Here is a 24,093-nt window from a genome sequence, read left to right as displayed (position 1 = left end):
ATTAGCATAAGGAAACGCCCTGCAATTTCCCATAAAAGGGGCCAGGGCATGAGACTGTAGGGCAGTGTTGCCAACTTAGCGACTTTGTCGCTAGATTTAGCGACTTTTCAGACCCCCTTGATGACTTTTTTTCAAAAAAGCGCCTAGTGACAAATCTAGCGACTTTTGGACAAACCTTAGCAACTTTCCAAATGTCGCCAGTACTGTCCTGTAAGCGCGAGGTCTTGCGTTCCCAGTACAGTTACTCATCTCCCTGTGTCTGCTCTGATCAGTGAGCGCTAGCTCCGGCTGAAAGGAGCAGCATATTCCCGTGACCACACGGCAGCTGACATAGATGTGAATGAGCAAACGGTGTTGCCACGGACCAATCACTTTACCTGCTTCTCCTTTGCTTGAAATAAAACTATTTAATTTGACCGTTTCTTCTTATTTTTTCTTATTTATTTATTTTTTCTTCTGATGCACTTATATTACTCACTGTTACAGAGCTTAAGTTCATTCCAGTTTCTGAACTCGTCTGAGATCGTTTACTGAGCTACATCTGATTGACTGTACGTGATTCTACTTACTCATACACAACTTCATTAAACTTATTAAACTCATATACACATAAAAAAACATATATACGTATAATATAAATGTTGTCTGAAAGAAAATATGTAACGTAATTGATAGTTTTATATTGGACACATGAGGAAGGATTAGGGAAAACAGGCAGAATGCAAATACGACGTAATTACGTCATCAATACGCAAATATACGCATGACGTCATCTAGCGACATTTGGCGACTTTTCGAGCAGACTTTAGCTACTTTCCATTGGAAATAGTTGGCAACACTGCTGTAGGGCCGTGTGCAAGGAATGGCGAAGAGATGCACAGGCTGTGAGCCGCTCGGCACGAAGAGGAAAAAAACTTCAGTAATGCTGAACTAGAAGTATTAATACAGTAAAATCCCGTTATACTGCACTCGCTTATAACGGAATATTGTCTTTAACGGACGAGGTTCGCTGGTCTCGGCTGTGCGCCTTTAAGAACATGCAGAAAAAGCATCAGATATAGCGGACTCTCGATATAATGGACAAACAATTTGGTCCCCAGGACCGCTTTTAGCTGTAGTTTTGTTCGGCTATAACGGACAACGCAGGCTCCGCATCCAGCGCAGATACGTAGTCGGGATTATTAGTAGTCACGCATCTGCTGAGGTAAAGTTGGATTACTACATGTACAATATAATATTCTATACCACAAGTGTGGCTGCTGGGATGTGGCATGAGTAAATGGTGTCCTGTATTTGTGTTCTGGCCATACAGCAACCCTGGATATGACGGACTTTGGATATAACGGACTGTCTTTCCAGGTCCCTTGAAGTCCGTTATGACTGGATTGTACTGTTCAGGAGGTAAATGCAAATACACATGTTATTTAGTAGCGTAACCAGTGGATATAAAGCCCCCAAGAAAGCTGATACATGGAAAGATATCACCTTCTCTGTGAACGCTGTGTGCCAAATTAATATAAACGGTCAAACATGCTCCCTTCTCAGAGCACGATTGGCAAGCTCTTCAAGAAATAACAGAAATGCCATTTTGATAGAAAGGCCAATGCGCAGAAACAGGCCTATTTATAATCCGCATGATCGCCGTTACTACCATGAAAATAATTTTTACACTTTCAAATAATTTTTTATATTTTACTTTTATAAATTATTCAAATACTATCATTTTATGAACTGTAGAATGAACAAAACTGCTATAGCCGATTATTTTGAACAAACTAGCATTACTCAAATGTGCGTACGAATGGTCTTGAGTGTGCGTAGATTCTATTCTTAGCTAAGAACAAATTCAGATAAAACATTGGTGAATGTCAGAATCTTCGCAAAAAAGTGCGTACGTGGGGTTTAAGAACAAATTTGTTCGTAAGAACTGTTGGTGAATGAGGCCCAATGTCCCCTCAACGTGATGAATACCCGTCTTTTTCCCTCATAAGGGAAAACTCAATTTAATAATAATAAAAACTGAATTTAAATCTGAGACTGCAATGAAAAATAACTAAAAATGCAAAAACTCCTTTATTTTGCTTATGGTTATGGTTAGGCCTGGGTAGGAGTAAAGGTTGTCATAGTTAGCATTTTTCCCATAGAAATAGATGAGTGGTCCCCATAAAGATATGTTTGCATGACATGTATGTGCGTGTGTGTTTGTGAATTATGTTTATAATATGTTGTGGGGAGCAAATGTTCCCCACAATCTAATAAAAACCTGTTTGACGTTGTGGGGACTGTTTTTAGGTCCCCACAAAGATCTGAAAATTCAATCAAAAAACTAAAATTGCCAAAAGTCTCGTGTTTTGTTTGGTTACTTATGGTTAAGGTTAGGGCTGGGTAGGGGTTAAGATCATCATGTTGGGATTAGAGTTTTTCCCATAGAAATGAATGGAGAGTCTCCACAAAGATTTAATTGCAAATTGCAATTTGCTGGGTCACCCATTTGGCAACAAAGGTGGCTGCCTAGGGCATCATCTTCTGAGGGGGTGCTGACTTAGCTGGTCGATTTCACTTTGTCTCAGAGAGGGGGTGCCGGCGCTTGCCTAGGATGCCATGCAGACTTTGACTTGTACTGGCTGCTGGTCAAACTGTTAATGGGCACAGACCGTGTATATGAGGTGCTGAGACCTGTTTGTTAGCATGGGTTTAAACAGAAATACTGTTATTATGGAGAATCGGTCACAGAGAGTAGGCTTGCGGCCCTGAACCAGCACAACCTGCCCCCATCAGGACCTGTAACCTACACCTCCCTCCCACCCCCACCCCCTGTCTGCTTCTATAAGAATCAGGTTATTGTCCCTTGAGACTGATTATGCTTTTGAACTTTCAGTAAATGTTCAATCAATCAAAAGCACAGAGTGCTCATCCTTTTTTAATTACCTGGTAATTGTTTGTTTTATCCTTGATCTTGAACCATTTAAAAGATGGAATAATCCTATGCAGACTCCATGCAGCCTACAAAGAGGGGGAATCCCATGCAGAATCCATGCGGCTTATAAAGAGGGGGAATCCCATGCAGAATCCATGCGGCCTACAAAGAGGGGGAATCCCATGCAGAATCCATGTGGCCTACAAAAAGGGGGAATCCCATGCTGAATCCATGCAGCCCTCAAAGAGGTGGAATCCCATGCAGAATCCATGCAGCCTACAAAGAGGGGGAATCCCATGCTGAATCCATGCAGCCTACAAAGTTAGGGAATCCCATGCAGAAGAGGGGGAATACCTTGTAGAATCCATGCATCTGACAAATAGGGGGAATCTCATGCATAATTCATGCAGCTTACAAAGAGTGGGAATCCCATTGAGAATCCATGTGAGCAGTGGCAGCGTTTGTCACTATTCAAACCATGAACTTGTGTTGGGTCCCTGGGGTTTGGGAGCCCCCTGCTGGTCACAAACAGTCAGTAAAATACGGGGGACCCTGAAGTGACTTTAAGTGTTGGGCCCCAGAAAAAGACACCTGCCCCTGGGTGTGAGGGGAAACATACAAAACATTGGTTTAAATTCAAATTTAAAATCTGCTTTAAAAACTCAAAGCAAGAAAACCAAAGCAATTCTGGTATTGAACCGTCCCAGGTCCAAACCTGCTTTGTCTTCATTCAGGACTTCAGCAGTCTCAGGAAACGTCACACTCGGCCCCTCGATTGCTGAAATCTCCCCACTTTCCCAACTCATTTTTCACTCTGCGGCTGGGAATCGGTTATGAAGCGGGACCTCGGAATCGATCGCCGTATCGATTGGTCTCCATGACGCACAGCTAGGACGCCTTTACGGATGCGCCGAGGGGCAGTGTCAGTCACCCAGGGACAGGAGTGCCTCACAGCTGGGAGCGTTCAGTTAGACCACAGCATGACTGCTTCCTCAGCCTGTCAGCCAAAGTGCAGGCCATTCGATCTTCTCATGTTTTACATATATACATATATGCCTTACATACTCTTCATTTCGATGTTCTTTAATGCACCTAATCAGAGATGAGTTTGACGTTTCTGGAGTCCAACTCAAAAAGTCACCCCCCCCCCCCTTCATAACCTGCATGGGTTTCCTCACACGACTCTGCAAGGTCGATTGGTCTTTTGTTTTCATGACCCCTTCAGTCCAAAAGCACTATGTGTGCGACATGTCCACACCATGCTGTAAAAACCAGGATGCATTCAAGCCAAAGCGATCATTTTCCCACATTTGCTCTTGGAATACAGGTTTCGGATAATTTGTAGCAATGAATATGCATGAGGCAGTGATATATGTAAATATTATGTCGAGACGTAATAATTAAAGTGATGGTATGCAGATGGTGTTAGCTTCAAGCTGAGTTAAGTGACAGGAAAACCTTTAAGTGTAAATTAAGAATCGCAAAGAATGTGCGCATTAACAGCTGAAAGTCCTGAAACCGTTCTGTGAGAATGCAAGTTTGGTCACATGCAGCATTACATTATTTACATGCACTGTACTACAGCAAAAAAGAAAGGTTTAACAAAAGGCAGCCCTGCTATTCTGCATGAGTGTCTCTGAAGGCTGCCATGCGATTCTGCATGAGTGTCTCTGAAGGCTGCCATGCGATTCTGCATGAGTGTCTCTGAAGGCTGCCATGCGATTCTGCATGTGTGCAGTGGAAGGCAACACGGCAGATGGAATTCTAATGGCCGCCCAGTGGGATTGTGGGATTGCCGCTTCTGGTTTTTACATCTGAAACTCAGTATAGCAACAGGAGTGATTACCTGTGGCTTTCCAGGCCCACTACCGTCTGGGGTGTAGGTACACAGGTGATAAAACTCCCCGCTCAAAACTCCCCCTCCCAAAAAGCTCTCCCCCCCCCCTAGTCACATGCCTCTGTGTGACTCATGGGTCTGCGCTGTGTATAACAGAGGGTCACCTTAACTACCTACCTTGAACAGACCAGGGTTAGCGCAGAATGCTAGTGTCAACATGTCTTTTTGCTCAAAGTGTTCCCCCAGTGAGCAGAGGGTTTGAAAGTAAAGACTGTTATTACTGAAAAAGTAATTTTTTTAACAAAAATAAAACTGAAAGAAAACTGTGAATGTGTATGCAATCGGTGTGTTTGCCCTTCAGTGGGTTAGCACCCCTTCCTGCGTTATTCCTCGCCTTGTGCCCATAGCTTCTGAGTTTCTGGGCCCCGCAACCCTGCATAGAGCAAGTGTGTACAGAAAATGGATGGATGAATGGATATATCATTGTAGGAACTGCCAGTGCATCCAAAAGAGTCATTACATAATTACTATGTAACCATCATCTTACCATCCTGCCAGGCTTGTTCTTTCTGGGATGACTGACCGAACGTTTGGAAGGTGTTAGTGTAGGAGGCCATGAAATGAATGCGAAAACAATTTATATTTGGATTCTAGCACCAAAAGGTCATTCTCTGCAGTCAGTATGGTGCTACACTGTTAACGGTCCACTGGCCGGTAAATTTGTCACTAGGGTTCACATTCAGACTCATTTCTTGCTCCTGTGTGACTCATCAGGATCAAGTCACATGTGCGTCCAACCGGATCACCGCAGAGCCAATGTGGGAGCATGAATCCTTCTGCTGAAACACGGATGCAGCCAATCAGGACCAGACTGTGACATTCAGCAGGTGAAATTTTACTTTCACTTATAGTTCACCAGTGACCAGTTAGGTTCATGCTTTGATTGTTTGCACAAAAAATAATAAATACTCCCATGCTGCCAAAACATCACACTTTAAAAAAAAAAAAAACTGACATATTTTGGGAGCCCAATTCTGATAGGTTTGGTAGTTCAGGTCCTGATTTCACAGGATATTGATTGGGAGTCCTACGTGGGGAGTGCACTGACAGGAAGTGATGACGCTGACAGGAAGTGATGACCCTGACAGGAAGTGATGACGCTGACAGAAAGTGATGACCCTGACAGGAAGTGATGACGCTGACAGGAAGTGATGACCCTGACAGGAAGTGATGACGCATGCTGTAGGTCTCGGTAAACATGGAGGAACATCATGACCTTGAACCTTCGCTCCACCCTGGATGCTGTTTTGCCACAAAGTGTGTTATTCCAGTAACAAGAGGTCGGCCACCTGAACCGATAGGGTCTGATCTGCAGTTCCCGCCTGAACTTGCCTTTAGCCTCTGGGAGCCCTTGTTTCAAACCTGGTGGTGGCTGGGAAATAAACCAAGTTTTGCAGCCCCCTGTTAGCCCCCCCCCCCCCACAACAACGTGCCGATCGCAGTGCTACACGGTGGGAGCACGCCGGCTAGTTTCAGAATTCCGGGACGGATGCCAAAGCCTCCAGTGAGCCGTAGAAGTTTGAACATTATATTTCACTTTTATGCCAAAGCCTTGGGTGGCAGCTTACGCACCTCATGGCTGGGCTCTTTACGCACTGGAGGATGTTAATTACCTTTTTTATTGGGTGTCAGACACGTGGTCAAAGCCAGCATATTGCAATGATTCATTCTACTATTTTGTGAGCTATTGTCAGAAAATTTATTGGACACTCTAACAGCAGCGGAATGCTACTGTACTATTTTTTATACTCATATTTTTCTTATCCTGTTCAGTTTTTAAGAAAGACATCTCGAAAATAGTCAGAATATTCAGACTACTCTGAAATTTCTACTGAATATTTTTATACTGATAACATAACCAGTTAAACCAAACGTTAACAAGACCCTAATGATGGTTCGGCCCATCTGCACATGGCTGAAGCAGCAGGTCTGTAGTGTTGTGCTTTGCTGAGGTGATTCTCCTCAGCCCGCCTCTTCCTGCTCCCCAGGAATCTCCCTAGGTCCTGCAGACTCAGGGAAGATCCCGCTCTTCTCATTTACTGCCTCATTTCCAGTTAAGACCGGCCCTGGGGCCGGCAGTGGGTCTCACTGCAGTGCTTTGTCCGTTCCGCTGCTTCAGAAACACCAAACTGCCACTAGAGAAGTTTTGGTTTACAGTAATTTATTTTTTTCGTAGTGCATTTATACTCAGATAAAATGAGTGTTGTGAAGTCTGTGCGTTCTGCTGTGGACGACTGTCCACGTGCCCCACTGTGAAGCCCCTCATTACAGCCTCTTCGCCAAGCTCTTCTGAAAAGTTTCTCCACCTTAGGATGGATACTGGCCCTGCGTGAACTGCACACTCACCCCCAAAATAGTTGACATTAAAAGCCCCTATCAGCTATGTCGGCCCCACCCTCCAAATCCCTCAGCCTATTTCAAATTACTTCAGATTATAATCTGTGTTTATGGATTAGCAGGCTGCTAATCACTGGAACTGTGCAGGATATATGAACAGCATTTGATGGACAGAAAGATGGCATATACATTAAACACATTTCTTATTGATAAATGGTAATACTGGGCACCTATTTGATTGTGCTTCATTAAGTTAAATGCTTTCCTTACTGACATTGGTATTAATGTAGCAGTGTGAGGATTTTAAAAAATGTGTCACGAAATTTAAGGTGCAGCGGCAGTGTTACCACAGCTCAAGCCAGGCAGAGGGTTTGAGGGCCCCTGTGGCCCCTGTGGGCCCCTACAGTGGGGGGGGGATGACTTTTTGAGTTGGACTCCAGAAACATCAAACTCATCCCTGATTAGGTACATTAAAGGACATCAAAATGAAGAGTATGTAAGGCATATATGTATATATGTAAAAAATGAGAAGATCGAATGGCCTGCACTTTGGCTGACAGACTGAGGAAGCAGTCATGCTGTGGTCTAACTGAACGCTCCCAGCTGTGAGGCACTCCTGTCCCTGGGTGACTGACACTGCCCCTCGGCGCATCCGTAAAGGCGTCCTAACTGTGCGTCATGGAGACCAATCGATACGCCGATCGATTCCGGGGTCCCACTTCATAACCGATTCCGAGCCTCAGAGTGAAAAATGAGTTGGGAAGGTGGGGAGATTTCAGCAATCGAGGGGCCGGTTGTGACGTTTCCTGAGACTGCTGCTGTCCTGAATGAGGACAAAGCAGGCCGTGGGTGACTTCTCTGTGAATGACAAATCAAGTCTGATTGCTTTATTGCAGCAGGTTATGGAATAAATCAAATAAAAACAACTTTGAGAATTATTACCTACAGGTCCCCATGGTCAGTATGGAGAATCAATGAGATCATAGTCCCTGTGCAGTTCCCATGGTAATGACTCTAAACAATCAAAGGCAACGTGACTCCTGTCAATGGTGGAAAATGAATGAGAGGGGATTCGGACCGACAGAAATAAATTGTCCTGTGTTCTAATGCCTGTAGTATAGGGAGGACTTCAGCACCCAGAATGCACTTGCTGTGACCCGGCAGTGCCATTGGGGTCTCCCTGCTGCCTTTCTCTGTTGACCCTGCTCAGTTGAGAAACAAGTAAAAAAACAAAAACAAATGATGCCCTTGTGTCTGCTTGAGACAAAGTGTTGTGATACATCCATTTAAATCAATACCTGAGTTTGTCTTAAGTAAGGAGCTATAGGCTGCTAGTGATGCAGATTTCAAAAGGTCAAAGGTCAGGATGACCAGATGCTGGGATGCATGGCGGAATGAGGACAGAAGGGCCCAGAGGCACGTAGGAGAGTTCAGGTGGCTTTGGAAGCGTGCGAGCTCAGGCATGGGAGCGTGTCCCCCGCATGCCCATCTGCCCCACCCCAGACAGCTGGTGCGGCCCTGCTCGCAGCATATGGAGGGCCGGGGGGACGAGGGCCGGGGCAGCGAGGTCTGGGAGGGCGAGGGCCAGGGCTTGATGCTTATCCGCGGTCTGCCCCGGTGAGTCTTTGCTGGTCAGAGAGCAGGCTGCTCCCAGTTTGCCCAATTAGCCAGCTGCATTTATAAGTGGCTGGCGACATGCTAAGGCGCTAAAGCTTTATAAGACGGCACTTTACGGACATATTTCAAACAAATGGACTTGCAGGTATAGAGGGACAGGTGTTTGACGCTGGATTCATGGCATGGTGCCCAACAAATAAAAATATTTCATCAGGTAACACTACACAGCCCGTCCAAATTAAATTAGACCAGCGCTGGTTTAGCAAGGAAAATTCATTCAAACAGCATTATGAGTCCAAGGAGAATTAAAGAGAAGCATTAATCCATAATCCAGAAGAGCAGTTTGATGTCTAGGGAATATGATTCAGTGCTGTAGAATGTTCCGTTTACAAAGACATTATAAAGCCTGACTGTTTTTTATTCCTACTATTAACAGATTAACATTTTATCCTGACCTATTTGCTAAAATGATGCTTTTGCATTACCAAGAAAAAATGCTCTTCATAGATGCCAGAAGGTTATTATGCTGGGTAAGTAATCTGTATATAGATTTTAAATTTTGTTTTCAGCGGAATTCCGTTTTTGTGTAATTCGCAAACAAATTAAATCTTCTTTCAATACAGCACAAAGAAATGACTGACTGGCGTCTATTACCGCTGGTGACATTGTGTGCACTGCAAAAAAAAAAATACAATAATGAATACGCGTCATCCTTCACAAATAAATAAATTTGACACATTTAAAGGGACACCAAAAAAAAAAAATAATAAACTTCTCAAAGATGCACTCAGATGCAAAACAGGCAATTCCACGATCGTCTGAACGTTGCACATTTTGAAGAAATTGTTCCAGGGAAAATCTCTTTGAGAGCAATTACTGTAAGCCTGCATCTGAGTGAAGAGTGAGCAACAGCCCACACAGCTAATCTAGTGGGCGGAGCCCTCGGTGGATGCAGTGTCTGTTCCTGCTTGGATGTGCCAGCTTGGCCCTGCACTGCGCAGCTGAGTGAGTGTCCCTCGGCCTCTGGCTACCTGAGAACGCGTCTGGTGGATGGCTTTGCTTGCCGAGCGCGAGTCATTACGCGGAGATATGCAGGCAGCGGAGATCAAAAGGGCCCTTGGGATGTTGTGGCTTCTGCTTAGCCGTGACTATTGCTCCAGGACGCTCCTTTCAGAGTCGGCGTGTTTTTCTGATCACGCTGCTGATTCATTGAGCAGGCAAAGCACAATGGCAGCCCTCGCGTGCTCTAAAGGCTCCTTATACCCACTCCACGGACCCGTGAGGTCAAACGCAACCAAGACTGGTCAGGAAAACCTGGAAATCCTCTGATAGTGCTTTAACATATACTTCACCCCTATACTCATAATTAACCTGAAATTATATAACAATGCACACCAGCTTGTTTTTTCCCCTCAGGATTCTCACAGGTTTGGATACCTTGATGCATACAGTGTCTGTCTCATAAGTTAAGCAGTGTTGAATAAGCCCTGTACAATGCAGAGTTCGCCATATACTGTATGGGTGTGTGTGCATATATAGGCTGCTTGCCCCAACATACTGCCACCATTTCATTCCCCCAAAGAGCAATATTTGTGCGATAGCTGTCGTTGTTGAGGAGAATGTGCCTTATTGAACTTGGGCCCCCGCGATGTGGACACGGAGATCCGCTAATTGCTAATCCAGTGGGTGCATGTAGCCCAGCGCTGTACTATACTGGCTGTGATCCACATTCTAATTTACACAGACAGCCATTTGTTTTAATTTAGGGAGGAAAGGATAGTCAATTATGCTCCCCGACAAGGTGACGGAAGGCGTGGAGGGATTTGTAGGGAGGTTAAAATGGGCAGCATAGGAACTCGAAGGACAGGGGGGATTATTATTGCCAGGGCGCCTAGGTAGTGAGAAATGAGGGAAAGGTTAATTAAGTGGATGTCTGAATACTTAGCTGAATATGAACAGCATTGCAGTAGGTGAACTAAGCAGCTGCTTATGGCCCAGTGGCCACTAGGGGGCGGTCATCTGCTCGGCCTCTCAGAACGGGAAGGACAACTAGGTTCATGATAAAGGGTTAAGGCCAGTCCTGATGTAGATGGTCTTAGAGAAAAAAAAAAATTATAGTGTGTCTAAAAGAATCTGCATAGACGCTATAAAACATTAAAAATGTCTTTACGGTTTAATTTGAAAACCGTACAATGTATTCCAGTAACTAATTGCACCATGTATATTATATGGATTTATCAGATTCAACTTATAATGTTGATAAAATACTGTAACAGACGTATTAGTTTAATTAGCTGTAAGATCATGAGTTGGCTTTTAAGTCATAATGTTTGGATAACAGATTATTGATATATTATTTACATCAAGTCCAACATTCAAACAGGTGAGCATAGAAAAACAGCATTTCTCCATAACCAGTTAACGAGATGTGCATTCAGAGAAACCAATCTGCACACTACTGTGGTACTGAGCTGTAAGTTCTGCCCTTCTGACCTTCTTGTTAGCTTTAACTATTCTCCTCTGACCTTGCTCATTAACGAGATGTTTTCAGCCCTTATGGGATGTATTTTTACCGTCCCGCTCACTGTAAACTCTACACATTTGTGGTGAGCGTGAAAATTCCCGCCTATGTTTGACATCATGACATCACTTACGTCAGGCATCTTAGCATCTTAAAAATGTTTATCCTGTTAGGAAATGAGCCTCGTTCTCCTCGCTGTGGATTGCGTGGATTCGATTGCAGCCGTAAGATTGGCTGCATGGAGGAACCGGCCCTTCAGGTAACATGCAGGTGTTCCTGAAAAAGCGCCTCTCAGATGAAGTGATTATTTTGGCAACAAGAACCTGAAAAGTTCTGGAAACAATAAAATCTAAAAAGTACAGGAAATTAGGGACACCCAGAATGTTTACCGGTCTGGTGGCGATGGAGGGGTTTGTGACAAATACTGTTTCCTCTTCTAATAAGGATGAGATCTATACCCACCGGCCACTGATCTTCTATATAGCAGTGCTAGTATCCTCGCAGGTTTCCATAGAAACACATCATAGTCTCGTCGTGGATGCTGGGGGGTGGGGGGGTGGGGTTTGCACATATGATTGGGGGAGATGTGATTCTTTAAAAATCCCCCCTTTTATCTTTACTGAGATGGGATGCCTGCGTTTTATACAGCTGTTTAAGCACCAGATTAGATCTTAGCTAGCAGAACATGCTGCTTCATCCACCTACGGATAATTTGGTAACACCAATTCACCTCGGGGGGGGGACCGGAGCACCCGTAGGAAACCCCACGACGACAAGGGGAGAACATGCAAACTCCACACACATGGTGTCATGGCGGAGACTCAAACCCTGCTGGAATGGGAAGGAAAGTGAGAAATGACAACAAGGTTAATCAAAGAGGTGTGAGACAACCATGCTGTGCCATCCCCCCCAAGCTGCTTCAGCATATCCTAAATAACAGACATGTTTATTAAATACTTAGTGTAATGACTGTGGCACTGTGGCCAAATTTCCAGTCAAAATCAAGTGAACAGACTTTTTTCACGTTAACCTATAAGAAGACGATCTTCCTACCTCATTTTCCGTATGAGATTCTCCCAGCAGTCGCTGAAGCTGCCACCACATATCGTTCATTTCCTGATGCTGCAGTGCAGCTCTGCTCCGTCTGCCCCTCTGCTGTCACTCGGGCCCCCACCCCAGCAGGCCTTTGGGGGCCCCTGGCGGCCACCAGCCCAGCTGTCTGTCACCACAGGTGTCCATCTGTCACATGGTTTGCTGATGACGTCGCCACACTTTACGCCGTCGCTGATGAGAGTTTGATTGATGAGGTGATTCGGGGTTAGAAATCAGAAGGTTGGAATGTGGTTTTACAATTAATAGCACACGACTAAACTCCTCTGCTATGACACAGAGAATAAAATAAGCCAAAAGAAAAAAGGTTTCACAGAATCTATTTTTATGACATTAAACCACACATGTTTCAGTAATCCTCTAAAAGGAAAATTGTTATTTGGAGTGAGGCTGAGTATTATTTTTTAAAGTGCTCTGGAAAGAGAGGAGGTCTGAGTGACGTCACCGCTGGACCCTTAAGTAAGGCCCCTAACCCCCAATCGCTCCAGGTATTGGTTTTCTCGATTATACATCTCTTTGGATAAAACGCGTCCTCTAAAACAGATGTAAAAATGTAAGTGAAATGCCAGACAGGTTAGGGCTTTCCAGCGGGACCATCGCTGCATCTCGATGAGGATCCGCCTCCCAGCCTCTCTGCCGCTTACAGAGACGTGGCCCGGGCAGACAGCACCCCCTGGAATCACGAAAGGACATGGCATGGTCAGGAGAAGCGGTAATAAAGAGGGAGCCTGTCAAAAACAGAAAACTTTCCAAATATATACTGTCTTTTCTATTTCTATAAGTTTGGGATTTTACAAGGCTGGACTGAAAATAAGTGGGAGGACCTGAGTGGAGGACAGGCCCAGATACAGGCCCAGATAAATGCCCAAATGCAGGACGTGTGAAGGGACATCCTTAATTAATAAGGGAATAATAACGAGAAAACGTAGCATAAGGGTCGGCCAATGGGCAAACAGAGATCCCTTCTCTCCCAGGCGGCCTCTCGCGGCGGCGGGCCGGACCTGTCCTCCCCTCCCGCTTAATTGGCATTCTTTTCTCCATTTCCACTACTCTCCCAGCATGCTCTGGGGGTGGCCGTGGAGGGGGGGGGGCACTCTGGGAGACCGCTGGTGTGTGGGAATGTGTGCTTATGTCCGTCTCACCCTGTGCTACTGTAACTGGGCTGCATGCTGAAGACGGGAATTTCAGTGCAGGTCTCCACCGGCTTCGGAAAGGAGAGGACAAACCCAAGGACAGCCCCCCCCCGCAGCTGAGATGTCCATGGTCACAGTTCTGTTTATACACTCAAGACAACACACTCAGTGGCATTGTTTGAGTCAGGGCCTATCAGGTAGCAGAAAGAGAGGGATACCTTTGGATCCATAATTGTAATTGGTGCTGGCAGTATCCTGCGTAACACACACAAGGTCCCGTCCACTCGAGAAACATTTCTGTTGGGGTGTATGACTATGTGTTTACACTATTCTCCAGTTGAAATCATGTTGCATCCCATAATCATGGTGTTTATTTTGAACCTGGGCTGGCCTGGGCTGAGTGGGCCTTGATTTGCATCCCCTCGCCTTGTGTTAAATGTTGAGATGTGGTAACTCAGGTCTGCACTGGAAGAGTCACACTGTGTGGGCAGCGGTGATGCTTAACTCAGCTGAATATCAGTAAAAAAGATCTTACATGTTTCTCTCAGTTTGAACGCTGTTTTTACCTGATACAGGAGGAGGGCAGTTTTGCGTCTTGGGGGTTTTTGCACCACCCAAACTCCGCTCACCATCTCTGTGGAGTATCATGGTAGCAATGCTGTAGTATAGATCTCATCACCTTTCGCATACCCTGGTTCCACAGTCATTGCAAGGACTGACTTTATATTGCTTGAATTATCCCCTGATGTGACTAACATTTTGCATTGTTGTTATTAATCACACTTATTATTCACAAATGCTAAGGCTAATATTTTATAAAGGATCGTTGTCTTGTGCCAAATAATCTGCTGTTATGAGGACCATACAGCGACTATGGAAACAGAATAAAGCTGGATGCAGACCTGTCACCAGAACTGAGACCTGTTTCAAGGCATTGTTTCTATAGCAACAGCATCCCCGCTGGCTTTATCACTATCCCATATCATGACTGGAGGCCCCATTTACCCTGAGCTGGTTTCCACTTAGGATCAAATTGCCTAATGTGTTTTTAATTACGCCCGCATCGACAAACACAACATCAGGAGGTATATATTCGCAGAGGCCTCATGTAGCGAACAAGCATGAGCACTGCATTGTGGGAAATCCTTCATCCCGCACATGTAACTCTGACAGCGCCTGGAAGGTCCTGCTGTGGTACATACATGTGACATAGCGGGGATTCAAAGAAATCACGTTTATGTGTAATGGTGAGTGACGAAGGTCATTTTCTGAAAAAAAGTGTTCGATAATCCACAGTGCGGTGGATTGAATGAAGCTGTTCGAAGAGTCATCAAAAATGCATTTGAGTCTGAAATCTCCAAACACTGGTACTGAGAATCCTAATCAGGCAGTAAGTACAGCTTCCCCTTTTCAGAATTCAAACACCTTGGAGCATTTAAACAATAATGAAAATGTAACCCCACAATACCAAAATGGGGAACACTAAATTGGAGGTAAAAACGGCCCATTTCTGCCACATCAATACCATGGTGTTTGGTGTCGACTGACGGATTCGAAATTTGAAGTTCTGCTTTGTTCACAGGTTGCAGGTTGAGGCTGAATACGCAGGCAGGAATTAGTGTTTAGTGACGTGACGGCCCGACATTGAAACACGGACAAAAGATAGCAATGCAGATCATTGTTCATGTTATCCCAGTAATGATCTTTAACTTCAGAGCCTGAACAAAAGTTGTACGCAAACCATTTTCTTTTTAGAGAGGGAGACTAATCGCACATTGACATCAGAACCATTGTGTCTTCTGAAATAGATGTGGAAAGATTTTTTCCACGGTAACATAATTGTCAACGGACATTTATCCGCTGTTTTTTGTTTGTTCACAGAGTGGGTGTGGGCGGCTGCTTGCATGGCGGTTAGAGAATGAGAGCCGTCGGTGGAAATTGGGAGAGAGAGTGGAAGTAAGAGGCTGTCAGGCAAAAGAGAAGACTAAGAGAATTGGTGGGGGGGGGGGGGGCTGTCTTGTGTCTTGCCTGCTCTTATCGGGTCCGGCCAGCCGCACGTCACAAAACGCAGCCAGGGGGTGGCGTGTCTGTTTTTATAACTTCTGTCTCTCATTGGTTCGTCCTGGTACGTCTGCCCCATCGTAAAATACGAAAATCGATACCCCAGTAAATCTGGAGGAATTTCACGGCCTGGGTAATTATGTTCTCCCACAAGGCAGCGGGGCGTGAGCTGATGGGACTGCAAGCTATTTTAGATTACGGGATGACTTCATTCCGCTATCAGTTGAAGTCGGCCGTCGTCTCACCTTTAGGGTTTAATTCTGCACCTCCACCCCCCAGCCCATCTTTGCTCATTTCGTTCCATTTAATGCCCTTTCATTTAGACTTCATTGTGGCCCCGCCCCCATCTGATGACCCACATCTCATGAATACTAAACCCACTGTCGCTTCCTGCTTACTGAAACGCTCCTTGCCTCTCCTCTCCCTTCCGCGACTTGCGTTCTCAGTGTTAGCTTCAGTTTGTGATCCTCCTCTGTGTGGCGCTTTGCTCCTACTCTGGTCCTATAGTTCCAGATCTTTCCCAGACATCCTGTTAGCGAGGGGGGCACCCTGAGGGGGGGATTAGCTGCAGGATTCTCACCTGCATGGTTCTTGTCTCCGTGTGAATCATTAACAAGACATGTTGCAAAATTTGCTAGTATCCTGCATGTTTCTAAGTCTCTTGGAACTTTTTTAAAGCAACATTCAAATAGGTTGTAAAGGTATGTATCCACATAACCCCAGTCTTTTCTTTTATACTTTGATCAGTGGTTTAATTCCTACCAAATCCCATTATAGGTAACACTGTTTGTACATTTAACCAATCAGCACAGAGCAGATACACATCTGGGAGTTTCTACCCTGACGGCAGGCGCACACAATTTCCTTGTACTTAATAGCTACATTTCAGTGGCACGGAAAATAAAGGGAAAACATCTGTTGATGTATCCAAATGATTGTGCTCATGTACGCCTGTCCTGGGGCGACCTCTGAACAATCTGTGTCAGAGAGGTGAGTCCTACTCTGGTTTAAGAAAGAATACATTCTGAATCAGCTAAAGTATTCAAATATTTAAATACAGCTCAGATCCGGGTTGCAGTAAAAACGTCCATCCTGCAGTTTACGTCGGTTTGCCTGCACCTTGGAGAAATTAATCCTTTTCTCAGCTACGCCGGAAACGCAGGAGGAAAAACGTCTCCGGAGGATCTGTGCAGAGAGTCTCGCATTAGATTTCTCATTTGACAGGCTCCGTATTCCTCCGTCTCATATCGATTCCTCCGTTTATTGCCAGCGCACGGCATCGTGCAGTTGAGCCGGCAAAGTCCCCCACAACCTACAGACATCTGCGCTGGCATCTGGGCGATTTCAGCAACCAGCCCACTTGAGCCATTTATACTCATCGATGGGCGTCAGCGTCTCCCGGCTGCCGTGACGGCAGGCTTGATAGGTACTGTAGTGTGGACGCGGCCGTTTGCATTCTTGAGAAAACGGTATAAACTGATAAAAAAAATAAATAAAGCTGACATGTAAAATGCCCAAAGCTATGCTGTTGGAGCAGGGATAAGCCACTTAACAAACAGCTAAACTAAATTACGTGTGTGTGTGTGTGTGTGTGTGTGAGTGTATATACATATATATATATATCAGTGATGGGTTGGTGACCTGTCATGGGTTGGTCTCTGCCTTGCACCTGTCCCTTCTGGCAGAGGCTCTGCACCCCCACGACCCTGCATGGGACAAGCGGCTTCAGAAAATGTATGTATGTATTTAATCATCTCTTCGACTGTACCACAAAAGTCAAGGAGAAACTGACAGAATCTCTCACAGGCCACGTGAGCAGCTGACATCCTGTCACCCAGCTGGGGGCAGGATGGGTGTCTCCCCGCCTCTGGCTTTTGCTGCAGGTCCAAAATAATCGCTCTGGTCCTCTGACACTCTCTGACCGCCACTCATAAATTGAGATAAGTTACTTTGAACGTCATGCATCTGGAAGATAAATCACTGATAAATACCGCGTCATATCGCCCCACAGCCCCCATCGCCACCTGTAGGAAGATTAATGAACACATTTAACAAACCTAAAGCCAAAATGATGCTGTAGCTGTCTTTGTACCACGGGCCGTTTCCTCCAATGTCTTTTCCGGAACGATAGTAGCTGCACGGAATTGCATATCAGCCTGGCTGCCTTGAATTTGTTACGGTGCAATTTGCCGCAAATTTCCCCCTGTGTCCTGGACTCGTATAAATCCTGCGGTTATCAGATGCCCATAAATCACATTTACATTTGGGGCTGATTAAGAAAGATTTTTTTCCAGCAAAAAGTGTTGTGACCTGTTTGTTGATGCCGCACATTTGTCCCTCTGTCGCACTCCCTCAAACACTCACGCAGAGACACATACCCGTAAATACTGAGTATTAACTACAGTGAATACAGATATACTGACCCTTTGCAGGATGAAATATTGTCCCAAAAAGAGGGACAGAAATGTAGAAAGTCACAAACATGTAATTGCTAAATTCACTGGTCTTCAATGAATCAGTCAAAGTTTTGTACGTCATGTGCACAGCTATGCAATGAGCAGTAAAATCCATGGCTGGCCAGCATCAAGACTGTGACACAGGGGACATGAGTATAAGAGGAAAGACATTAGGCATTAAACAACAAATGCAGAAAAATAATCATAAATATCCGTGGTGTGCATTTGGCAGTGAGATGATGATGTTACTGCAATGAGTCTACAGAATAAATGTATATGTGCAGTAGGCTGCTGGAACATCGGCTCCTCATTGGTTCTAGACACTGTGCTCATTAAGGATCCAATTGACTTCCATACAGTGGTCTGTGATTTCATCTGCCTTTGTCTATGTGTCCTTAATGTTTGGGGCTTGGAATCTGCCCTAGGAATGTCATCAGAGGGTGACGCATGACAGCCCCAGAATCGATGGCCTCTGTCCTGCATGAAAGCGGCTGTCACCGAGGATGTTCTCCTTTAATCCCCCTGCTTTCCGCTGCCCTTTTGACGCCCATAATGGAGTCCTCTCAGTTTTTCATCTTCCTTTCTGTTAAGAGTCCTACTGAGCTGCAGGACAGGCAATGTTGTCGGGCTGAATATTCAAACGGTTAAAATTCAGAACAGACGGTGCAGAGGTGGGGAGCGGCTTTTAATGCTGCAAGAAATTATATTATGCTCTTTAATGTCAATATGCGGGTTCACTTATAAATAGTCAAGAGCCCAAAACGTGTTACAGTGCTGCTCGGGCTCATTTCTGAATAGCAGGCTGGTAATGCAAACGCTTACAGAAGCTTGCATTGCAAATGGATAGTTTGTAAACACTGTAATAAAGAAACAGGAGCCATCTGTGGCTCTTGTACACGGTTTCATGGCAGGATAATTGGCTGATAACTTTAATGTCCCCCTTAAAAGGTTGAAACAAAACATGTAAATTAGCTGAATTTTTATGCATCTGATCAGGCTTGATAGGATTTGAAGTCAAGGACACGCATGCTAAAAAGACCACTGCGGAGCAGGCCATAAAGAAAACGAACTTTTATTGACTTGAACCCGCACAACCAGGCTAAGTGCTACGCAGCAGGCGGCACGCTGTTTAAATTGGATCTCAATTAAGCTTAATTAGCGGGCACGCACCAGCTTTGGCAGGAATCAGGAGGTCGGTTTCCGTATGGGCTCCTTCCGCAGAAGCCTGGGGGCTGAAGTGGATCACGTTTCCCTCTAGTGGTCGCAAAGACCCATTAAAATGTTAACCTGTTACAGCTGAAACAGAAATTGTCCCCCAATACGGCGGCTGAGTGCTGGAAACCAGAGAAATAAACATATTTGTAACTTGATCATTAGTTGGAGAGTACATGAGTTCTTTTATGATACTCACTCAGTCACTTCCTGACAGGTTTACGACAGCAGAAGTTCCCATTAAGCATGAATAATAAGCTTACACCATGAATAATACATTCATTAAATATTAAAACACCGTGAACACTGTTACAGTATGGAAGTCTACACAAATACTCATGTTCCATAATAAGTACCATAAAAATGACATACATACTCAAACTCCATTTGAACCCTGCAAAATGCCATAAATACACATATATGTGATGACAAGCATCATAAAAAATATAGGGCGCTATTGATGTAGCTAAAATCTGTACTTACACAAAAAATATCTGAGATGCATAGAGTTTACGAAAGCGCTATGCAAAAAGTAGCATCAGTCGGCATGAACATTTACACTTTATCTTGTTTATTTAATATGTCGTCTTTACTACTGTGTTTTTGATGCATGTGTTTTTGCTATAAGGTGTGTCGAATGGTATGGGAAAGTAAATTTGATGTAAAATTTGACTTGAGTTAGGGTTTGTGGAATGTATTGCTGACTCCAGTTGAGAACTGCCTGTAGGGTGAATGAACACACATGCAAAGTCACGCCAGTGTTTGTGTTGTGACCGGCGTCAGGCGAGCAAGCAGGAAGTGGGGAAGGACGAGGCAGGCAGACGAGGATTCAGGACACGACGGTTTATTATGGGGAAATGAGGGAAGCACAGGGCAGACGGCAACAAACATCAATGAGGGATCTGGGGTTACAGATTCAGACGTGGACTTATGCCTTGTCCACACGTACACGGGTATATTTTAAAACAGTGTTTTTCCTCCTCTGTTTAAAAAAAAATCCCCGTCCACACGAACATTGTCTTCTAAAAAATTTCCATCCACATGAAACGGCTAAAATGCGCTGTCAAAAGCATGCCAAAACAACAGGCGGCATTATAGCTATAACCGTACTGCCATGTTAGCCAATCAGAAGCCTAATTGCCAGTCCTGTTAAGTTGAAAACCATGGCGCACATTCCGACGCCTGTGTTGATCAATGTAATGCGAGAGTGACTCAACATTTATCTGTACACATGTAAGAAGTCCTGTCAGCAAGGTTAGCACAAGCACAATTTCAGCTAAGTCCGCTATTGCTTAAACTCGCCTAATGTATACAGCAAACAGCGCACGCTCTGACATTAAACAAAGTGGACAACGGCACACAATCTGACGTTTCGAGACCTGGAAAAGAAGACCAAGAACATCACTGGGGCACAGGGAACAGAACCGAAACACAGAACAAACACAGGGGCAGAAGCCAGGAAAAAAACGGGGAACTCAGACAGGCAGACCAGGAAAGGAGACACAAGGGAAACACCAAAGGGAGGAACGAAAGGACCGGGAGTGAACGGAGGAACCACTGGGGGACAAGGAGCCGAGACAGGAGGGACAGAGGGACGAGGAGCAAACATGGGAGGCACAGAGGGACGAGAAGCAACCATGGGAGGCCAGACGGGAAAGGCCGGGGGACAATGGGGAGCCCGATGGAACCACAGCGGGCGACGGGTGGCAGCCGGAGGGGCAGCAGGCGACAGGGAGGCAGGAGCAGGAGGGGACCATGAAGGGGGCGAGGAGACGGGCAAAGGAGTCGAGGAGGGAGTTGGAGGGGCCACCAGGGGAGGTGAGGAAGAATTCGGAGGGGAGGCAGATGCAGGTGTGGAGGAAGGTGGAGCTGTGGCAGGCGACGGCGCAGCCATAGCCGGCAAAGGTGCAGCTGACCGACGAGTCGGAGGAGGGGGACCCGCAGCCGACAGAGTAGTTGAATCCGGGGAACCTGCAGGCGATCGATGAGGCGTCGGAGGTGGGACCGAGGACAGCCGACGAGGCGTCAGAGGGGGACCGAGGACGGCCGACGAGGCGTCAGAGGGGGACCCGCAGGCGACTGCCGAGCAGGAGCTAATGGACCTGCAGGCGCCCCCCTGAGCCTCAGCCAAGGTGAGCAAAGCCGAGCCAGGGGGCAGGGCGGGCGGGACCCGACCCCTGCGTAGGTGTCCCCTCCCCTTTCTGGACACCGACAGGCGGAGACCTGGCCAGGATCCACCGTGCTGGGGCGAAGGTAGAGGGGTCAGTCCCCTCGAGGGGTCCAGTGGGGCCATCAGGGAGGTCCCCGAGGGGTCCCACTTGAGCTCCTCCTCCTCTAAGGGGGAAGGAGCGGTGGTCTGACTGTCCAGGTCCTCCTTGGGGACTGGGACTGGTGCTGGGGGGACTGGAGCAGGAGAGGCAGTCGCCGGGGCCTGTGCCTCGCTGGGGGGTAGGTCAGGCACAACGTGCAGAATAGGAACGTCAGACGCCGGCGGGACAGGAACATCAGGCAGGTCAGGAACAGGCAGGTCATGAACAACGGGCGGAACAGGCAGGTCAGGAACAGCAGGTGGAACAGGCTGGTCAGAAATGACAGGCGGAACAGGGACATCAATTATTGCTGCCAGGGTTGGCGCCATAAGAGCAGGTGTTGCCCCTTTCAGAGCTCTTTGGACTCGCGGGATAGCATCCCATATTGCCCTGGCCCGCTCCGGCTGGCTAATTCCAGCGCCACGGGATCTTCTCGGACCTCAGGCTGGTTTAGCCAGAATATCACTTCCTGGAGCAAACCGAGGCGTTGTTTCTCAGCTCGCTGAGGTGAGTCTTCTGAGTGATCCGTCATTCTGTTGTGACCGGCATCAGGCGAGGAAGCGGGGAAGGACGAGGCAGGCAGGCGAGGATTCAGGACACGAGGGTTTATTATGGGGAAAGACATGGACTTAAATACACAGGATTAAACAAGCAAAACAGGAAACAGCTGGTTACAATCAGGGTAGTACACGTGGTTAGTGAGGGGGCGTGGCACACACGAGGATCGGACGAGCTGGGCGTGACAGTTTGTGCAGCGTCCCCTGCAGACGATAGCAGGCAGAAGGGGAGGAAGCCTGGTGATTTGTTTATTCACCGAGCGCCAAATTACATCGCGAATGAAGCCAGGCCTGAGGTAGATTTAGAATATCAAGGTTATTATGTGTGATTAAATCGTTTACAAGGAGACCCTTTGAAGTTGGTGACCTAACATTCAAGAGCCCAATTTTCAAAGAGGCCTTGACTTCATTGGCTAGTAGGTGTAAGTGTTCATTATGTTGTTGTGACGGATGCCTTAATGGGGAAGATGCTAACATACATGTTTTATTTTTAATACCGGGAACAGACACACTCTCAGCGGGGCAGTAATTAGTGACAGGTTCTCCAAAGAATCCTGGAAGGTTTGTGAGAGCAGATGTCTGCAGACTAACTGATGCTCTGCTCTGCCAGGTTCCTGCTCTGTTCCCATATTCAGCAAAATGCAAGTTTCCCGGCAGGTACTCCAGACCTGTGCAGTGACCTAAAGGTGCATCAGCCCCATAGCTACCCTGGGTAAAGCAGATTGTGGGATTATAGAGCTAGCAGTGCTCCGCTTTTCTGTTTATGTCCAAAAATATGCTTAAATAAAGAGAAAAAAAGATAAAAGTAAATAAACTTCAGACTCTTAAAATGGTACCAACCAAAAAAAGAGAAAAAAAAAAAAACTTAAGTTTAAAAAGGGGAAAACAGCATTGCACAATTTGAGGGAATGTATTTTTCGTCAAATTCTTGCGACAAAAAAACACAGTTTAGTGCCGCCCACTCAGTGGAATAACACAAGAGCAGTCCGTTATCTTATTTGCATGTAAAACGGGCTCTTTGGCTCAGTTCCTGGATGTGCCCCCAGCAAAAGTGAACAGATCAGTCTTCAAAGAGGCTCGTCCCCTAGTCAATGAAGGGAAAAGGAAGGACCCAACGCCTCTGACCCTGATCGCTATTTTCCCGTCGCATATTAATTCACATCGTTCTGTTCTGTCGTCTAACAGGAAACTCTCTTGCTGATATTGTATTTTGTCCCTCGCTCATCTTAGCCGGTGATTTCTCTGCATGTTTTGAACCGAGTGAATAATGAATCCTAAAAATACAGTAACAGCCCTGGTCAGAGCCATCTGGGCAACGAAAGAGTGGAAATTACAGCTCCTTGGTTAGCATTTACTATTAGCACTGACGTCAATCAACACATACACCTGTACAAATTACACAAATATCTTTTTTTGTTTGTTTGCTTGTTTTCTATCAAAAATATAATGCATTTAGCTAATGCATGCAGCAAAGCAATTTTATTTTGATTGCACAGGTACTGTTATAGCACGTAAACTCTCCCAATGAGGTTTACGCAGGGTGTGATGCAGAAACAATTAATTTGCCCAATAAATCTGTCAGATGTCTGGAATATTAAAATATGAAACCTGCCTGTACGTGGACATAATCTCAATGACTGAAGAGTTCCGCATTTCATATAGAATCCTGTGTGTGAAGTGTTTTCAATTCAGGGATGCTTTTTGGGATCAAAATGTCAATAAGTTGAACGTTTCATGGTGCATCAAAGCACTCTGTTTTCCCAATAAATTCTGCAAAAATTACTTGTAAATTAAACCGCTCTCTGACTCTTGGAAAGGGCCGTGCAGGACAAATAATCCCCCAGCAGAAAAAAAGTACACTTTTAAGCACATTTGATTAATTTAGCACATATCAGCGTTATTTTGGGTCACTGACTCTGGGCAAGTTGTTTACAGTCATGTGAGAATAGATTAATCTACCTTCATT

The 24,093-nt window shown here is 45.7% G+C and overlaps 1 long non-coding RNA gene across 3 annotated transcripts in view; it reads left to right on the top strand.

Annotated features, from left to right (window-relative positions):
• The first annotated feature begins 858 nt into the window (after window positions 1–858).
• LOC111834338 (uncharacterized) overlaps window positions 859–24,093 on the top strand; it is a 39,111-nt gene continuing 15,876 nt past the window's right edge. For 2 of the 3 annotated variants that reach the window (XR_011982378.1, XR_002835994.2), the window contains exons 1-3: window positions 859–1,204; window positions 1,313–1,401; window positions 5,529–5,641. This is a non-coding gene — a long non-coding RNA (uncharacterized lncRNA). Of the gene's footprint in view, window positions 1,205–1,312; window positions 1,402–5,528; window positions 5,642–5,902; window positions 6,221–24,093 lie in introns of those variants that run through there. The other variant, XR_011982379.1, reaches the window with a different exon arrangement.

This window comes from Paramormyrops kingsleyae, chromosome 14 (assembly GCF_048594095.1).
Source record: "Paramormyrops kingsleyae isolate MSU_618 chromosome 14, PKINGS_0.4, whole genome shotgun sequence".
NCBI lineage: Eukaryota > Metazoa > Chordata > Actinopteri > Osteoglossiformes > Mormyridae > Paramormyrops > Paramormyrops kingsleyae.
This window is presented reverse-complemented; position numbering and strand designations above follow the sequence as displayed.